This window comes from Periplaneta americana, chromosome 7, assembly GCF_040183065.1.
Source record: "Periplaneta americana isolate PAMFEO1 chromosome 7, P.americana_PAMFEO1_priV1, whole genome shotgun sequence".
NCBI classification, from domain to species: Eukaryota; Metazoa; Arthropoda; class Insecta; order Blattodea; family Blattidae; genus Periplaneta; species Periplaneta americana.
In genome coordinates this window covers 49,739,523-49,759,284 of record NC_091123.1, presented here as the reverse complement: position 1 = coordinate 49,759,284, position 19,762 = coordinate 49,739,523, and the positions used below count along the sequence as shown (strand labels likewise).

General features: G+C 32.9%; 1 protein-coding gene across 1 annotated transcript in view; it reads right to left on the bottom strand.

Moving 5' to 3' along the window:
* Positions 1-19,762, bottom strand: part of kek2 (kekkon 2) — a 1,284,908-nt gene that overhangs the window by 825,763 nt on the left and 439,383 nt on the right. The window contains exon 3 of the mRNA XM_069830676.1: positions 18,764-18,870. The gene's annotated coding sequence lies outside the window, so the exon portion shown is untranslated. The remainder of the gene's footprint in view (positions 1-18,763; positions 18,871-19,762) is intronic.

Sequence of the window (19,762 nt, the reverse complement as noted above, 5' to 3'; positions counted from 1 at the left end):
ATAAATTAAATCTTTGATAAATTTATGGGATGTAAACATGTGTAACAATGAATACATGAACTGTGTATGACATGAAATTGGAGTGACAGAGACTCTTGTCTGGTGGTGGGTTTGAACACCGAGAGATTAATTTCCTTCGAGGTTTTACCAAAGTATAATAATAATAATAATAATAATAATAATAATAATAATAATAATAATAATAATAACTGGTAATCCCATGGAGAGTCCTCGGACTCATCTCGGCAGAATAACTTCTCGCCATCACTAATTCCGCCATAATCATCATCATCCGTACCTACACGAGCATTGTTCATTCGGTCCTCAACTGTATTAAACATAATCTTTTTAATACTTGTGTATTATTATTTTTGTAATAGTATTGTTATTTACAGTACGATTATTAGACCTAGTCGTGATGGCCCAATGTGGCAAAGAATTACAAAGAGCGAAAATAGTTTTAAATTAAAGAACATTAGAATAAGTAAAGGATTTCAACTATCTAGGTGTTTCATTAGAATGTAACAGAGAAAAAGATATAAATAGTAAATTACACAAGTTCCAGTAGTTATGTGGTACCCTGAAGAGAACATTGGGAAAGAAAGTAAGAAAATAAACACAACTAAAATTTTATAAAGTGTTGGTTGTGCCTGCAATGTTGTACGGCTCAGAAATATGGACTCTAAATAAGCAAACAATTAAAAGAATAGAAGCTGCGGAAATGAAATATTTACGATTTTTGGCGGGATACACTTTAATGGATAAAAAACGAAGTGAAGATATTCGTAAAGAATTGAACATATTTAGTCTTACAGATAAAATAGAAGAATATAGGAGACAATGGTATGAACATGTCTGTAGAATGGATACTAATAGAATGGCTTGGAGAAGTTTAAACTATTAGTAGTATTTAGTAGTATTTATTTATTTAACTTGGTAGAGATAAGGCCATCAGGCCTTCTCTGCCCCTCTACCAGGGGATTACAACTATAATATGAATAAAATTACAATTAATATTAAATTTACAATTACAATAAAAATTAAAGTACGACAAGATTACCTGATTAATGAAAGCTAGACATTTTATCACAGAAGTTAAGAACAAAGAATATTTTTGTATTTACTGAATTACAAATTAAACCTAGAATAACAAAATTCTATAGTGATGAAATTATCATATATTGAGATATTCTGTGATAGATTAAGAGAACTATTTACAAGAAACCATGTCTGAACGAGTCTCAATTACTGACCTAGTGCCTAGTAAGTTTGCGTTTGAATTGAGTTTTATTTCGACAGTCCCTGATGCTAGCAGGTAACGAATTCCAGAGTCTTGGCAGGGCTATTGTGAAAGAGGATGAGTATGAGGAGGTGCGATGGGATGGTATTGTTAGTATTGTTTCATGGCGAGAGCGTGTGTTCAGATTGTGGTGGGAAGAAAGGTAAGTGAAGCGAGAAGAGAGGTACAAAGGAAGAGAAGAGTTCAAGATTTCGAAGAGAAGGAGAAGTGAATGTAAATTTATTTTCTTATCTAGTTTAAGCCAACCTACTGCTTCCAGAGATGGAGTAATATGATCATATTTACGAACATTGCTTACAAAACGTACACACAAATTATGAGCACGTTGAAGTTTCGTTTTGTTGTCGCTGGAAAGGTCAGTCACTAAAATGTCAGCATAGTCAAAATAGGGAAATACAAGCGTCTGCATACTATACTTTTCTGCTGGTTTCTGTGATTTGCATGTCCCAGTTCAGATTATTATCCATGTGTATGCCAAGATTTTTTACCGAAGAACTGAAAGGGATATGCACTGTACTTACTTTAACGGGGGAAATGTCAGTGTACTTTACAGCGTCGGTTTGCCGTTTGTGTCCTAATATAATTGCTTGAGTCTTTCCAGAATTGATATTAAGATGGAATTTCTTTGTCCATGTCACAAACTATCGACCGAGAGAAGGAAAAAGAGATCAAGGACGTCCACGAAAGAGATGGATACAACAGCTTTAATAATTGGAGCCTGAACGAACCAATAAGGTTGAATCCCTGGAGGAAGAAGAAGAAGAAGAAGAAGAAGAAGAAGAAGGAGGAGGAGGAGGATTATTATTATTTAGTCCTGACAGTCGCCGGCAATGTGCGCCTAGGTCAGACGAGTCCATTAATTTACGCCAAGGATGCTCAGGTTAGTCTGTCGCCTGCAGTCGGAGCGACCGGATGTGACGCATGCTGTATAGCGTTGTGTTTCCAATACAGTTTAGCTGTACAGCATTCCTTTACCGACCGCTCACCCTTATCTCTACTCCGGAACTCTCCCCACTACTACTATTACTTCCCCTCTTTCGCGTCGCTGAACTGTCAGGACTAAATAATCGGTCTGTAACTTGTATTTTATTTATATGTTTATTTTTGTACCTATTTACAAAATGTGCATTTTTTTCACACAATGTAAATGATTCTTGGAATATAAATATTTACAGGATGTAAATGATGTTTTTAGCTATCTAGCACTGAGCCCTCCATCGTGCTCTCTGCACATATTTGTTTGTATTGTATACCATTCTGTTCACTATTACCATTTGAGTATAGTTTATACTTTTCTTTCTTCCTATTCACTAAATTCTGAAGCTTATCAAAATAATAGCGCACGAACAACTACCCGGGATTTCTGCACATGATATTATACAGGGTGATTCACGAGGATTTGCTGTCACTTAAGGAACTTATTTTTGAAGACATTTTGAACAAAAAATGTCATATAAACATCTGTCCTTATCTCAATATTTCCAAAGTTACATTAACCCATTTATGTCCAAGACATTTTTTTGTTGAATATTTTCATAATTTTTCCACCGCCACATGAAACTGAAATGGAAGTTAATTATTGTGCTGCAGGCTCCTTTGATTCTTCTAGTATACACAGCAATTAAATAAAAGTTAATTTTGTAATTCATTCCTTTGCATTTTTGCAGAAAAATAGCTAATGCAGACTGTTGCGAAAACGTAACACTAGGCAGATATGGTTCAATTTGAAGTTGTTTGTAAAATAACATTCATCTTGAGTTTCGGGGCTAAAAAAAAAAAATATTACAGATATACTCACAACCTTCTCGGCAGTCGCGGTTGATAGATAACAATAAAAGGTCGGCGGTCTTAACATGAACGAAACCTATTTGCTGGCGGACGCTATATATAAAAGCAATACCACTGGTTCACATTGTTTAAATTTGAAATGTTGGAATCTAGGAGGTGAAGGAACCAGTGAGGATTAGACATTTAGGGCCGTATTCATAGACATTCTTAGCGCGGACTTCAGGTGGATTATCAGCGAACTAATGTTTTTCGTATTCATACACCAATGTTAGCGATATGATATGATATGATATGATATGATATGATATGATATGATATGATATGATATGATATGATATGATATGATATGATATGATATAATATGATATGATATGATATGATATGATATGATATGATATGATATGATATGATATGATATGATATATGAATCCCGAACAAGTAACCAGTCGATAGCCGGGGCTAGTTTAGCACGCTCGTAGCGCGGGCTAGCGAAATGATGAATAGCACCCTTCATAACAAGCAACAAACTTTTCCTTCATATCTCTATAAATAAAAGAATCTATTTGATATATCTTTCACTAGCTTCGAATTGTATTTCAGTTGAAACAATATTTAGTCTCTAAAATTAAATTACGTAAATATGAAATAATGCACGATTACTTTTTGACACGTGAGCCATGTACAAGCAATAATATAATATTATCATAATGTAAAAGAAGGTAAACGTACGAATTAGAAATGAAGTAGCAGAGCAAGTAGACAGCTTGAAATACTTGGGGTCTACAATAAGCAGTAACATGAGCTACTGCCAGGAAGTCAAAAGGAGAATAACTATGGCAAAGGAAGCTTTTAATAGAAAACGGACCATATTCTGCGGACCTCTGTAAAAAGTAGGAAGAGACTAGTGAAATGCTTTGTGTGGAGTGTGGCATGAATGGGGCAGAAAAATGGACAATATGGTGAAGTGAAGAGAAGCGAAGCGACTAGAAGCATTTGAAATACGGATATGAGAAGAATAAATCATGTGAAATGAATAGACAATAAGAAATTAAGCTGCGTTGGAAAGAGTGGGTGAAGAAAGAATGATGCTGAAACTGATCAGGAAGAGAAAAAGGAATTGGCTGGGTTACTGACCGAGAAGAAACTGCATACTGAAGAATGTACTGGAAGATATGGTAAACAAGAGAATAGTACGGTGCAGAAGAAGATATCAGATGATAAATAACGTTAAGATATATTGATCATATTCAGAGAGTAAGAGAAAAGCACAAAATAGGAAAGATTGGGGAAAACGGATTTATGCCTTTATCTTCTGCCAAACTCTTGAAAAATAACTAAGAAAGAGATTAGTGAAGTGCTTTGTGTGAAGTGTGACATTGTATGGGGCAGAAACATGAATATTACGACGAAGTGAAGAGAACGACTAGAAGCATTTGAAATGTGGATATGGAGAAGAATGGAGCATGTGAAATGGACAGACAATAAGAAATGAAGGTGTGTCGGAAAAAGTGAGTGAAGAAAGAATGATACTGAAACTGATCAGGAAGAGAAAAAGGAATTATTGGTCACTGGCTGAGAAGAAACTGCTTACTGAAGGATGCACTAGAACAGGCGTTCTCAACCTGGTGCTCGCGAACACTATGGTGCTCTTTTAATTACATTTGGTTCTCTCGCCATGCGAGTAAAAATGTGCTCGCGAGGTCATTTTTTCAATTCAAACTTGTTGTACGGCTGAAACAAATACTTTTCTTATCTATCCATTATTTATGATTTAAAATGGCAGTGAATAGTTTCGATCTGTGATAATTTATAGTGTGTTTTATAGTGTCAGTGAAATGTGTCACAGTGCCAGTGCAGTGAGTGAGATGAGTTATCAGTGTCAATGTGAAACTTATGTAGGGCCTGTGCATATGTGGGTTGTAATAGAAAATTAGGTTCATTTATTAATTAGGTTATTTTATGTATTATTATTAATGTAATTATTGTATATTATTTGTATTGTGTATTTTAATTGTATTGTGTATTAATTTTTATTCTGTGTAATTAAGTTACCACTGCCACCGTGTGTTTGCCCACTAGCAGTGTAAATAAATACATACATACTGTTTAGCAACCTAATAAGCCCTCCAGCTTTCCATAATGTATAACCTTTTACAATTCAGTATAGACTTTAATCAGAAAAATAAAGATTATTCAGTTGATAGATCTCCAGTCCTCCTTAGCGCTGAAATACTAATTTTAAAAGGAGAACTTGATTGCCCTTGGAGAGCAGAAGATAGAAAATGACTCCAAATAATGCGGAGTGTTTTTTTTAAATGTTTGGCTATGTTAGAGACAACCAACTATATCAAAAAACCTTTTCACTTAAGAATTACCTAAAAAAAATAAATCACGATCACGATCAACTGAGTCACATCTGCAGGCCTGTTTCCCCATGGACGTCACTTAAATTCTGAGTGACATTCAAATTCAAAGATATCATTACACTGTGAGTGCTTAAAAATTCGTTTGTTGATTATTTATTTAATTTATGTATTCATGTAGTGCTATTAAATCTATTAGAGTCCACCGTTATGGAGTAACGGTTAGCCTGCCTGACCGTAAATCGAGTAGGCCAATGTTCAAATCCTGGTTGGGACAAGTTATCTGGTTGAGGTTTTCCCTCAGCCCATTAAGGGCAAATGCTGGTTAACTCACGGCGCTGGACCTAGACTTATCTCGCTAGCAATTCTCATCTTCATCTCTAGGTAACCAGAGCAGTTGATAAAGTGCCGTAAAATAACTAACTAAAGAAGTGATAAAATCATTCGATCTCATGGTTCTCGCTTACTTAGTATCACCATCTTAAAAAGGTTGAGCACCCCTGCACTGGAAGGAATGGTGAACGGAAGAAGAGTTTGAGGTAGAAAAAGATATTAGATGATAGATGATATTAAGATAATGTGGATCATATTCGGACACAAAGAGAAAGGCATAAAATAGAAAATATTGAAGAATATTGGGCTTGCAGTGAAAACCTGCCCTTGGGGAGACCAGTATGAATAAATAAATTATATTATAAGAGAAAATATGGAATTTAATTAGTAGAAATTTAACCTTCAAGATCTGAGTCGTTCAGAGCAGAAGTGGTGTAAGTCAAAATTGAGTAATGAGGTTTAAAGTAAAAATTCTGTAAAATACAGCGCAAAGTAGCAATTAATATGTCCTTCGTGCTATCCACTGACTACTAACAGTCTTACTAATAACAAGTGTATAGTTTTTATACCAGACTTATGCAGAGTTGAGACAGAAAACGTTACTAATAAACCGTGAATAAGCTATGGACGTATAAACAGGCTGTAACTGTACAATGGGAATTGTTTTGCAGTAGTTATATACACGAAACCTCTTGTTTAAGCGTTGTATATAGCGAAAAAATGGCCGCCCCTCTAACAGCAGTTCGTATCCATTGTCATTTTATGATGATGGTTACCTTGTAACCACAGAAGAACAAAGATCATAGAATTATTAGAATAATATCGCTGTAGCTTGTACTCTAGTTCGATTAATTAAAATGTGTCTCAGTGAAACATACAGCAGAGTCCGTATAGGTCAGTTTCTATCTGATGCTTTTCCAATTCACTGCGGGCTAAAGCAGGGAGATGCACTATGACCTTTACTTTTTAACTTCGCTCTAGAATATGCCATTAGGAAAGTTCAGGATGATAGGCAGGGTTTGGAATTGAACGGGTTACATCAGCTTCTTGTCTATGCAGATGACGTGAATATGTTAGGAGAAAATACACAAACGATTAGGGAAAACACGGAAATTTTATTTGAAGTAAAGCGATCGGTTTGGAAGTAAATCCCGAAAAGACAAAGTATATGATTATGTCTCGTGACCAGAATATTGTACGAAATGGAAATATAAAAATTGGAGATTTAGCCTTCGAAGAGGTGGAAAAATTCAAATATCTTGGAGCAACAGTAACAAATATAAATGACACTCGGGAGGAAATTAGACGCAGAATAAATATGGGAAATGCGTGTTATTATTCGGTTGAGCTCTTGTCATCCAGTCTGCTGTCCAAAAATCTGAAAGTTAGAATTTATAAAACAATTATATTACCGGTTCTTCTGTATGGTTGTGAAACTTGGACTCTCACTCTGAGAGAGGAACATAGGTTAAGGGTGTTTGAGAATAAGGTGCTTAGGAAAATATTTGGGGCTAAGAGGGATGAAGTTACAGGAGAATGGAGAAAGCTACACAACACAGAACTGCACGCATTGTATTCTTCACCTGACATAATTAGGAACTTAAAATCCAGACGTTTGAGATGGGCAGGGCATGTAGCACGTATGGGCGAATCCAGAAATGCATATAGAGTGTAAGTTAGGAGACCGGATGGAAAAAGACCTTTAGGGAGGCCGAGACGTAGATGGGAGGATAATATTAAAATGGATTTGAGGGAGGTGGGGTATGATGATAGAGACTGGATTAATCTTGCACAGGATAGGGACCGATGGCGGGCTTATGTGAGAGCGGCAATGAACCTTCGGGTTCCTTAAAAGCCATTTGTAAGTAAGTAAGTAAGTAGCTTGTACTCTTTGATCAGAATGTAGTGTGGTAATCGATTAGAGCCAGTTGTACTATCGATATTTAACACGCCACACTAGAGCGCTCTACCGGATGCAATAAAGAACCTCAGATATTCTATTATCTTTCGTAACGAAGTTATGACGAAACTATGACGTAGCTGTGTAACAGTTATACTGTTATACATGACGTATGTAGTGGTTATTAGTAAGGTATTTGCACACGATTTATAAACGAGCTACTCATTGTATAAGTATAAGACAGTTAAACGTCTGTATATAGGGTTTTTATTAGTAAGACCGTAATAGTTTAAATAAATTGAATATTAATTGCTACTTTGCGCTGTATTTTACAGAATGTTTACTTTAACCCTCATTACTCATTTTTGACTTGCACCACTTCTGCTCTGAACGGCTCATCTGTAACTTCTTACTGTCCTAAGAACCAGTTGTATAAAACAATTGATCTTAGACGAAATTGATCTCCAGTCAGCGATGTTTATACAACCGTCCCTAAGTGTACCTATTTATCTTTGATACAGTACATAAATTTTATAATAGTCGAGATTTTAGCTTACGATTTTTTAAACTATATCATTATATTTTTCTTTAACAGTGTCATACCACCTAGGTCATGCAAACATAACTACACAATGAGAGTTTCTATCCCTTTCGTAAAATTAATTCCAGATATAGGCTACAGTATATATGCGTAACCCCTAGCAACCTCCGCCAACGTACACAATAGCTATCTTTTGCAAGCATACCACAGAATGAGTTAGATATGGAATTTTTCATAAATGAGTTAAGTGAATAACATTTCGTACGTTTCCAGTAGGCAGAGGTGGGAATTCTAGTGCAACTTTAGCTGAAAGTGCCTCAATTTGTAGCGAGATATTCAACCCGGACGCATTGTAATGAGAGGGACTGTAGCAGTCAAAGACTGTTTAATGGAATTTACACGTTGCTGAAAAACTTTTTGTGTTTATAATGTATCAGTTTATTTCACTTATATTTATGAAACTTTGACAGTACAATTTACCTGTACATCGATATCTCTTCAAACGTTCCTATAATTTCGAAACTGAAAATGATTTTTCCCATATACAGTGTCAGTCGTAATTGTGTATTATAAAGTAGTGTGGAGTATTCTAGACTAAAAATGAAAGATATGTTTGTGCGAGATCGTGCGTATATGCTTGTTTTCCGCACAGAACCAATACGCGGTAAGTGTGAAATACCACATTCAGTATTCCCAACGTAACACACATAACAATTTCCCTCTTCTTACCGCTTAAGCGCGATATTCATTTTACTGCTTTAGGCTTTTAACATATTATTTTTAGAGACGTTTAACATAGTAATAATTATAAATTGGAAACTTACCACTGCAATTTCACCTAAATTGCAATGTTAATTATTGTTTTTAAATATTTGCAAAAATTAAGTAAAGTCTACTACTCCACGAAACTTATTGCATTCCTGATACAAGTAACATTAAGGAAGCCGTGAAAAAATCAACGAGATTCCAGATGCCGATGTTATTACTGGAATATGTTATATAAATAATATTGTTAAAATATTAAAATGAAAAATAAATCATTACATAACCTTACCGTTTGTTTTAAGTTCGCATTTATAGACTGGGGAAAAAAAAAGACAGACGTATATCACGGCCTGCTGGAGTATAGTAAAAACAGAAAACATTTTACAGCAACAATGTTGAAGAAAGATATTTTGGTGTTCCGAAGTTGGCGTCATTAAACAGAAATCAACATGGAGATTTCATTGTAACTAATTAGAAATTCGTCTTTCAGGTATGTAATAAACTATCTTCGCACAAAATAATGTACAATACACGAGCGGTATGTTTGTTTTCATGTTCTCGGAAATTAAAAAAGCTCAACTACGTTTCGCTTTTTCAATCTTTTCCTCGACCATGAAAACGTCAACATACCGCTCTTGTAACGTATATTACTATTATCATATAAACTTATGGTGGTGCCCGCTTCATTATGGAGATAATGATTGGAAAAGTTAGAGAAAGACAACAGCTACTTTTTCTGAGGTTGCTGTTGTATTGCATTGCTGGTGGTGTGTAAGAGAAGGTCTGATGGACTTCACTCCACCAGAATAAATAAATAAATAAATAAATAATAAATAGATAAATAAATAAATGAATAAATAAATAAGTAAATAAGTAAATAAATAAGTAGATAAGTAAATAGATAGATAGACAGATGGATGGATGGATGGACGGACGGATGGATGGACGGACATAATACAAATAAAATAAATAAATAAATAATTAAATAAATAAACAAACACACAAACAAACAAACAAATAAATAAATAAATGAACTAATGAATAAATTAATAAATAAATGAATAAGTAAATAAATAAATGAATAAATGAATCAATAAATAAATAAATGAATGAATAAATAAATGAACTAATTAATAAATGAATAAATAAATAAATAAATGTATAAATGAATGAATATAATGAATAAATAAATGAATGAATAAATGAATGAATGAAAGAATTAATAAATGATGAAATGTATAAATAAGTAAATAAATAAATAAATAAATAAATAAGTAATTAAGTAACTCAGTAAATAAATAAATATAATCAGGGAAAGCCTTTATATTCATCCTGTATATTGGTTACACTGAGAAAAACCGTAAGTCCGCGACTTATGGAGTTTCAAAACGAAAGCAACTATATGCGATGTCCTCAGGGCCATTCTATGCACAAGACTTCCGGTGTTTCAACATAAAATGATATGTCTAGGCTGCGACTTTTATTTTTCACATAAAACGAAAATGACACAATGAGTGACTTCAGGAGTTTTAAAAATAACACGATTCAATTATAATTTCTGTTCATTTCAAACCGTGAGTCAGTCCGACTCAGACCCCTTCTACAGCTCTACGCATAGTAAAGGTCAGTTTAACCCGGCGGCGGGCGGCGGGCGGCGGGCGTCGCGTCGTGTCCCCTAGCAGACTATATGACCCGCATTATTCAGTGCTGCGAAGTCGCGAGCTCCAGGTTTGTAATATGTTAGTTCTGCACGTAGATTCTAATGCATCCTGCGGACTATACATATGCCGCCTTAATATTCACCAAGTGCACACTTGTCTAGCCAGAGCCTTCACGGCTCTCCCATGAGGTTCTCCGCTATATAGATTCACGTCGACTCGTTCCAACCCACACATTACCGCTAATGTAACCTACCCTACAATTATAAGAACATCGCCAAAATATAAGCTGTGCCAAAAATTCTGCACCTAACAGATAAAAATGTAATATTGCAACAGCGACAGGATTCTTTATTTCATTATATTTCTCATTTCAGATATTGTAATTGCTTCTGAACTAACCTGAGTGTTCTCCACAAACTTAATATCCTGTATAAAATGAAAAACTCAATATTAACCAAGACTTAAATCGTCAGGTAAAGCAGGATGGACGGATAGTATTAAAATCCTGTTCAAATAGATTCGTAGAAATGCTACTGTAACTTATCGAATAATAATAATAATAATAATAATAATAATAATAATAATAATAATAATAATATTCTTTGAGAATTTGAATTTGAATTTTGAATTCATTTTATATGTATTCCATAAGTCAAATAATGATAATACGAAATGTGAAGTCTTGATTGTTCCGTCTTTGACACATTTATTGTAGCAAATATCAAAAGTTATTTTATTAATATATATTATTTGTGAACGTTTTTACCCTTATTATGGGCATCATCAGACTAATAAGTGGATATCTATGTAGAAGTAAATAAGTCCATGTTAAACATATTGCAATAAACAAGTTTAAAAGTTGAAAAGTTGAAAACAACCATCAATTAAAAAAATATTAAAATATAATCGACAAGGTTACATGTAAAACTTATTGGAAATTATGCATATTTAATATTTATTTATAATCTATATAAATTATCCACTTGTTCCTTTTATATGGCTAAATAACACTTGTCTGCAACACACCTGTATATTATCTAATTTATGACTACATTTATAATTTAAGAATGTTCAATTTCGGTTTATCACACCTTTCAACATTGTTACACTTAATTTAAATTTTTAGTCATTCTGGTTTTACACATATTTCTATTTGAGTAATCATACACACTCCCTGTCAACTTATCCTAATTCATAGTCTATTATACACTACTAAATTTTCATTTCATATTGTCTTTTTCCATCCATGGTTATTACATCATTTGAGCCGTTCAAAGCAGAAGTGGTGTAAGTCAAAATTGGGTAATGAGGGTTAAAGTAAACATTCTGTAAAATACAGCGCAAAGTAGCAATTAATATTTAATTTATTTAAACGATTAGTAGTCAGTGGACAGCACGAAGGACGAATTACTTGCTACCTTGCGCTGTATTTTACAGAATTTTTACTTTAAACCTCATTACCCAATTTTGACTTACACCACTTCTGCTCTGAACGGCTAATTTCATGATTCTAGTTATATTTTTTCGTCACTTGTTTTCCCAGATATTAATGACAGAATTCTTTTTGCAGATATCTTTGTTCTTTGTAGACTTTTTGTAAAAAGTACGCATATTTAAGTTCTCCCCATTGCTAAATAAACAAGATAAACAAGTGGTTACTGACAGTTTTTTTCCCACATTCACACAATGATTACGGAAAGTATGAGCCGATTGCAGAAACGATGACCGATTTTAAGTCTTAGACACTGTTTAACTAAACAACGTCTAAATTACGTACGAATTTCCGTTGCGTAAACAATGTTCAGCCGGTGTTTAGTAAGATCCCGTTTTAGTTACGGTTTTAGCTGGGAAGGAGAAGTATGGAGTATCTTGCATTTAGATTCTTTGCCGATCAACAATGGCGGAGCCAATGGAAACGTTTCATTAACGCGGGCGCCAAATGGAAATCAGCTGATTCACAACATTCACAACAGGCATAATGGCGAAACGTGTTTCGAACTTTTCAAAGGAAGAAAAGACCGTGTTGTCGGTCATTGTAAGAAATTACGATGTTGTAGAAAATAAGTCCTACAACAGTGAAACTTTAGAGAAGAAGAAGGTGGCGTGGAGGAAAATAACAGAAAGCGAAAGCTTGCTTTAAATTTTGCTTCTCTATATGTCTCAAAAGAATTACTATGATCAAGCAAAAGATTGCGACGTAGAGGAGGCCGTCGAAGTAGAAATAAATATCTCCGGGACCGTCTCAACACACCAATATAATTAACGTGCTCCATTGAATTTACACTGATACACTCGTTCCTTGTGTGATATTGAGGTTAAACAGTGTTCTAGACGGTGTTTAAACATCGACAGCTAAACATCGGTTTTAGACATCGTCTACTATTAAACATCGTCTTCGCAACGTGGCAGCCATACTTAGGCGTTGTTTAACCTTAAACATTGTCTAAATATTGTTTCTGCAATCGACCCTATACATTTAATAATTTACCCATGACCAACCTAGAGATGATAGAAAAGCATTGCTTCGTAAAATTTTAATTTATCTCATACAGACAATTTTTAGCACTTTTTTGTATTAAATATGCATAATTTTCAATATATTTTACATATAACCTTGTCAATCATATTTAAATATTTATTTTTAATTGATTGTTGTCTTAAACTTTTAAACTTGTTTATTGCAATATGTTTAACATGGATTCACTTACTTTTACATAGATATCTACTTATTAGCCTGATGATGCCCATAATAAGGGCGAAAACCTTCACTAATATGTATTAGTAAAATAACTTTAGATATTTTGCTACAATAAATAAGTCAAAGACTGAACAATCAAGACTTCACATTTCGTATTATTATTCTTTGAGAAGATTAACTCCACATGTATTAATAAAATAACTTTTAGATATTTTGCTACAATAAATACGTCAAAGACTAAACAATCAAGATTTCACATTTCGTATTATCATTCTTTGAGAAGATTAACTCCACATGTATTAGTAAAATAACTTTTTGATATTTTGCTACAATAAATACGTCAAAGACTAAACAATCAAGACTTCACATTTCGTATTATCATTCTTTGAGAAGATTAACTCCACATGTGTTAGTAAAATAACTTTAGATATTTTGCGAGAATATGTCCTCTTTGCGGTAGAGGCGAGACATCACACCACATTTTGTCGGAGTGTGAAGCCACAGAAGCTCTGAGGAAACGATTCCTGCCAGAGTCCTTCATTACATCTAGCAGGGGGCACTTGGCGACATACGCTGTATTAAATAACGTTAAATCCTGTGACAGTGTGGGAAAATTTATGGCTAAGGTTCGTCAGTTGAGGGGGGAATTGGCCGAGGGGGGGGAGCCGATGGATAAGGGAAAGATTTATTAGTGTTGCAATGAGTAATATTAACATTGAGCGAATGATATAATTAGGGGATAATGTTCTTTTTTTTTTGTATTTACTGTGTCTTTTGTATTTTATTGCGTGTGTATGTTTTTATTTATATACTGTATTACCTTTATATTTATTATTTGGATTATTTGGTGCAGCTTCAACAAGAAATTGAATTGTTTATACTATATATATATATATATATATATATATATATATGTGTGTGTGTGTGTGTGTGTGTGTGTGTGTGTGTGTGTCACTGTGAGTGTCTGTTTTTCATATCTCCCTTTTATTTTATTTGTATTATTTTTGTGAAATTTGGTATAAAGTTAGATTAGTTATAATATTGGTAATCAGTGATAACGGTAGTAATAATAATAACTATTGTTTCACTATTTTATTATTAGTAGGTATTATTTTCGTTTTGAAGACTCAAACTGTGCATAGCTACAGCACGAATGGCCGTACGAGCTCGTGCGAAGGATCTTGTATACAATGAGTTTGTATAATTTAATATGCATCAATAAATGCACGTATCTATCTATCTATCTATCTACAATAAATAAGTCAAAGACTGAACAATCAAGACTTCACATTTCGTATTATTATTCTTTGAGAAGATTAACTCCACATGTATTAGTAAAATAACTTTTTCACATTTTGCTACAATAAATACGTCAAAGACTAAACAATCAAGACTTCATATTTCGTATTCTCTTTCTTTGAGAAGATTAACTCCACATGTATTAGTAAAATAACTTTTTGATATTTTGCTACAATAAATACGTCAAAGACTAAACAATCAAGACTTCACATTTCGTATTATCATTCTTTGAGAAGATTAACTCCACATGTATTAGTAAAATAACTTTAGATATTTTGCTACAATAAATAAGTCAAAGACTGAACAATCAAGACTTCACATTTCGTATTATTATTCTTTGAGAAGATTAACTCCACATGTATTAGTAAAATAACTTTTTGATATATTGCTACAATAAATACGTCAAAGACTAAACAATCAAGACTTCACATTTCGTATTATTATTCTTTGAGAAGATTAACTCCACATGTATTAGTAAAATAACTTTTTGATATATTGCTACAATAAATACGTCAAAGACTAAACAATCAAGACTTCATATTTCGTATTATCATTCTTTGAGAAGATTAACTCCACATGTATTAGTAAAATAACTTTAGATATTTTGCTACAATAAATAAGTCAAAGACTGAACAATCAAGACTTCACATTTCGTATTATTATTCTTTGAGAAGATTAACTCCACATGTATTAGTAAAATAACTTTTTGATATATTGCTACAATAAATACGTCAAAGACTAAACAATCAAGACTTCACATTTCGTATTATCATTCTTTGAGAAGATTAACTCCACATGTATTAGTAAAATAACTTTAGATATTTTGCTACAATAAATAAGTCAAAGACTGAACAATCAAGACTTCACATTTCGTATTATTATTCTTTGAGAAGATTAACTCCACATGTATTAGTAAAATAACTTTTTGATATATTGCTACAATAAATACGTCAAAGACTAAACAATCAAGACTTCACATTTCGTATTATCATTCTTTGAGAAGATTAACTCCACATGTATTAGTAAAATAACTTTAGATATTTTGCTACAATAAATAAGTCAAAGACTGAACAATCAAGACTTCACATTTCGTATTATTATTCTTTGAGAAGATTAACTCCACATGTATTAGTAAAATAACTTTTTGATATATTGCGACAATAAATACGTCAAAGACTAAACAATCAAGACTTCACATTTCGTATTATTATTCTTTGAGAAGATTAACTCCACATGTATTAGTAAAATAACTTTTTGATATATTGCTACAATAAATACGTCAAAGACTAAACAATCAAGACTTCACATTTCGTATTATCATTCTTTGAGAAGATTAACTCCACATGTATTAGTAAAATAACTTTAGATATTTTGCTACAATAAATAAGTCAAAGACTGAATAATCAAGACTTCACATTTCGTATTATTATTCTTTGAGAAGATTAACTCCACATGTATTAGTAAAATAACTTTTTGATATATTGCTACAATAAATACGTCAAAGACTAAACAATCAAGACTTCACATTTCGTATTATTATTCTTTGAGAAGATTAACTCCACATGTATTAGTAAAATAACTTTTTGATATATTGCTACAATAAATACGTCAAAGACTAAACAATCAAGACTTCACATTTCGTATTATCATTCTTTGAGAAGATTAACTCCACATGTATTAGTAAAATAACTTTATATATTTTGCTACAATAAATAAGTCAAAGACTGAACAATCAAGACTTCACATTTCGTATTATTATTCTTTGAGAAGATTAACTCCACATGTATTAGTAAAATAACTTTTTGATATATTGCTACAATAAATACGTCAAAGACTAAACAATCAAGACTTCACATTTCGTATTATCATTCTTTGAGAAGATTAACTCCACATGTATTAGTAAAATAACTTTAGATATTTTGCTACAATAAATAAGTCAAAGACTGAAAAATCAAGACTTCACATTTCGTATTATTATTCTTTGAGAAGATTAACTCCACATGTATTAGTAAAATAACTTTTTGATATATTGCTACAATAAATACGTCAAAGACTAAACAATCAAGACTTCACATTTCGTATTATTATTCTTTGAGAAGATTAACTCCACATGTATTAGTAAAATAACTTTTTGATATATTGCTACAATAAATACGTCAAAGACTAAACAATCAAGACTTCACATTTCGTATTATCATTCTTTGAGAAGATTAACTCCACATGTATTAGTAAAATAACTTTAGATATTTTGCTACAATAAATAAGTCAAAGACTGAATAATCAAGACTTCACATTTCGTAATATTATTCTTTGAGAAGATTAACTCCACATGTATTAGTAAAATAACTTTTTGATATTTTGCTACAATAAATACGTCAAAGACTAAACAATCAAGACTTCACATTTCGTATTATCATTCTTTGAGAAGATTAACTCCACGTGTAGATGAAATTCTTGGGGATCCTCAAGCGTAATAGATCGACTATTGATCAGAATTTTTGTATTCGACAGATACCGGAGGAAAATGTACAGTACCTACATCAGTTATTCATAGATTTAAAAAAGGAATATGACTCAGTTAACAGAGGTTTTATATAATATACTTATTGAATTTGGTATTCCCAAGCAACTAGTTCGATTAGTTAAAATGTGTACCAGTGAAAAGTACAGCAGAGTCCATATAGGCAAGTTTTTTGTCTGATGCTTTTTTTAATTCATTGCGGGCTAAGCAAGCAGATGCACTAACACCTTTACTTTTTAACTTTACTATAGAATATGTCATTAGTAAAGACCAGACAAATAGAGAAGGTTTGGAACTGAACGGGTTACATCGGCTTCTTGTCTATGCGAATGATGTGAACATGTTAGGAGCACAAACCATTAGGGAAACCACTGTAATTTTCTTGAAGCAAGTAAAGAGATAGGTTTTGGAGTTAATCCCGAAGATATAAAGTATGTCATTATGTCTCGCGACAGGAATATTGTACGAAATGGAAATATAAAAATTGAAAATTATCCCTCGAAGAGGTGGAAGAATTCAGATATCTTGAAACAACAGTAACAAATATAAATGGCACTCGAGAGAAAATTAAACGCAGAATAAATATTACTCGGTTGAGAAGCTTTTGTCATCCAGTCTGCTGTCGAAAAAATTGAAAGTTAGAATCTATAAAACTCTTATATTACCCGTTGTTCTGTATGGTTGTAAAACTAGTACTGTCACTTTCACGAAGTAACAGAGGTTAAGGGTATTCGAGAATAAGGTGCTTAGGAAAACATTTGGGCCTAAGACGGATGAAGTTACAGGAGAATGGAGAAAGTTATACAACGCGAAGTCTAGCCAGGATAGTGAAGCATTGCATGTACAAATAAGTGAGATAGAAAGTGTCAATTTTGAATTATCTAAATTAAGTCGTTAGGTTTTAAATGTGGGAATACTGATCACTTTAGATGGGGGAAAAAGTAAGAGATTGTTGTAAATAGTGAATGAGTGAAAGGGAAAGACGAGGGTATATAAGTATGAGGTATGAACACAGTCTAGTATATACAGTCACGAAGCTTGAGTCGTGAGGTTGCTAGGAACAATAAACTGTGCAGGTGCTATTTTTCATTGTCTGTAATGGGGCGATAGTAGCGATCCTAGTGGTTAGCAACTATCAATGGATGCATGTTTATTACATATTGAGCTTCGTGACTGTATATACTAGACTGTGGTATGAATCTAAATTATAAGAGAGTATCTCCGTCGCCGCAGCGAATTTTTCTCCATTAATAACTAACTAATGGTAAGCATAACCGATAATTCTTTAGGACCTAAAAATTAATCTTTACGTTGAGCGATATAACTTTGGACTACATAATACTACTAATTGAATAAGTAACCCAATTTCTAGATGCTTGGGAAGAGCGGTACAAAAGCATCGTACTTCAGAATATCATTAGCAAAATACATAACATTTGAATAATGTGAATTAGAACTCATGTTAACGACTATTTTGTTGTGTTATTTCCTTCGTAAATGAATGAACTATAATTGAGTCTCATGAAAATGACTCCAATGGCAGCTAACATTTTTTCCTTTTAAGTTACTTAAAAAATCAGAAAGTCCTTCTTACCTTCCGAGACATGCGGGATGTCAGATATATCTTCGTTCTTGATATTCCTATTGCAAATGAAAACTTCACTCTCTGCTGACCGTAAAGGAAGGACGAGTGAATTCAACCTGAAAATAGATGGAAATAGATGTAGCAATACAATTTCAGAAACATCTCCGTCAACAACATTTGGATCGGAATGGAAAGGCGGGGAAAAAGAAATGGAAAAATCATTTGTGCAAGTGAACCCTACAATGTGAATGGCTACAAATATCAGGAAATGTGTCTATGTCATGATAGAGTGGTTACATATCTCTGACCACTTCATTTTTATATTCTTTATCTGGCCTCATCTACATCAATGTGGCAGGAAAATACAATACATTTCATGTAAGATAAATTTGCTTTTCGTTCAATAATTTAACACAGGTTGAGATTTGAAAATGTTCTAATGGAAATGATATATTTAAGAAATAAAAGTCTTCATTTCTCTATACAGTATACACTTTTAACACTTATATATCAGTGAATAAATTTCCAACTTTTTTACCGTGTTAATAGGCTTATTTAGAATTTATCCTGCTTGACTAGTTTCGAAGTCTTGTGTTTCATTGTCCAAAGCCTAGTGGAGATCCTGCGCTATCTTCTTCAAAACAGGAAACCAGAGATAGCGCGGGATCTTCACTAAGCTTTGGACAATGAAGCACAAGACTTCGAAACTAGTCAAGCAAGGTAAATCCTAAATATTAGCAGGGTAAAGAAGTTGGAAATTTTATCAGATATAAAATGTATTGATATTGCAAGAAAATATCAAGTACTAGAAGTAAATACAGCAATAATAATAACAATAATAATAATAATAATAATAATAATAATAATAATAATAATAATAATAATAATAACAATAATCGAATCCAGAAATTCATATAGAATATCAGTTGGGAGGCAGGAGCAAAAAAGACCTTTGGAAAGCCGAGACGTAGATAGGAGGATAATATTAAAATGGATTTGAAGGAGGTG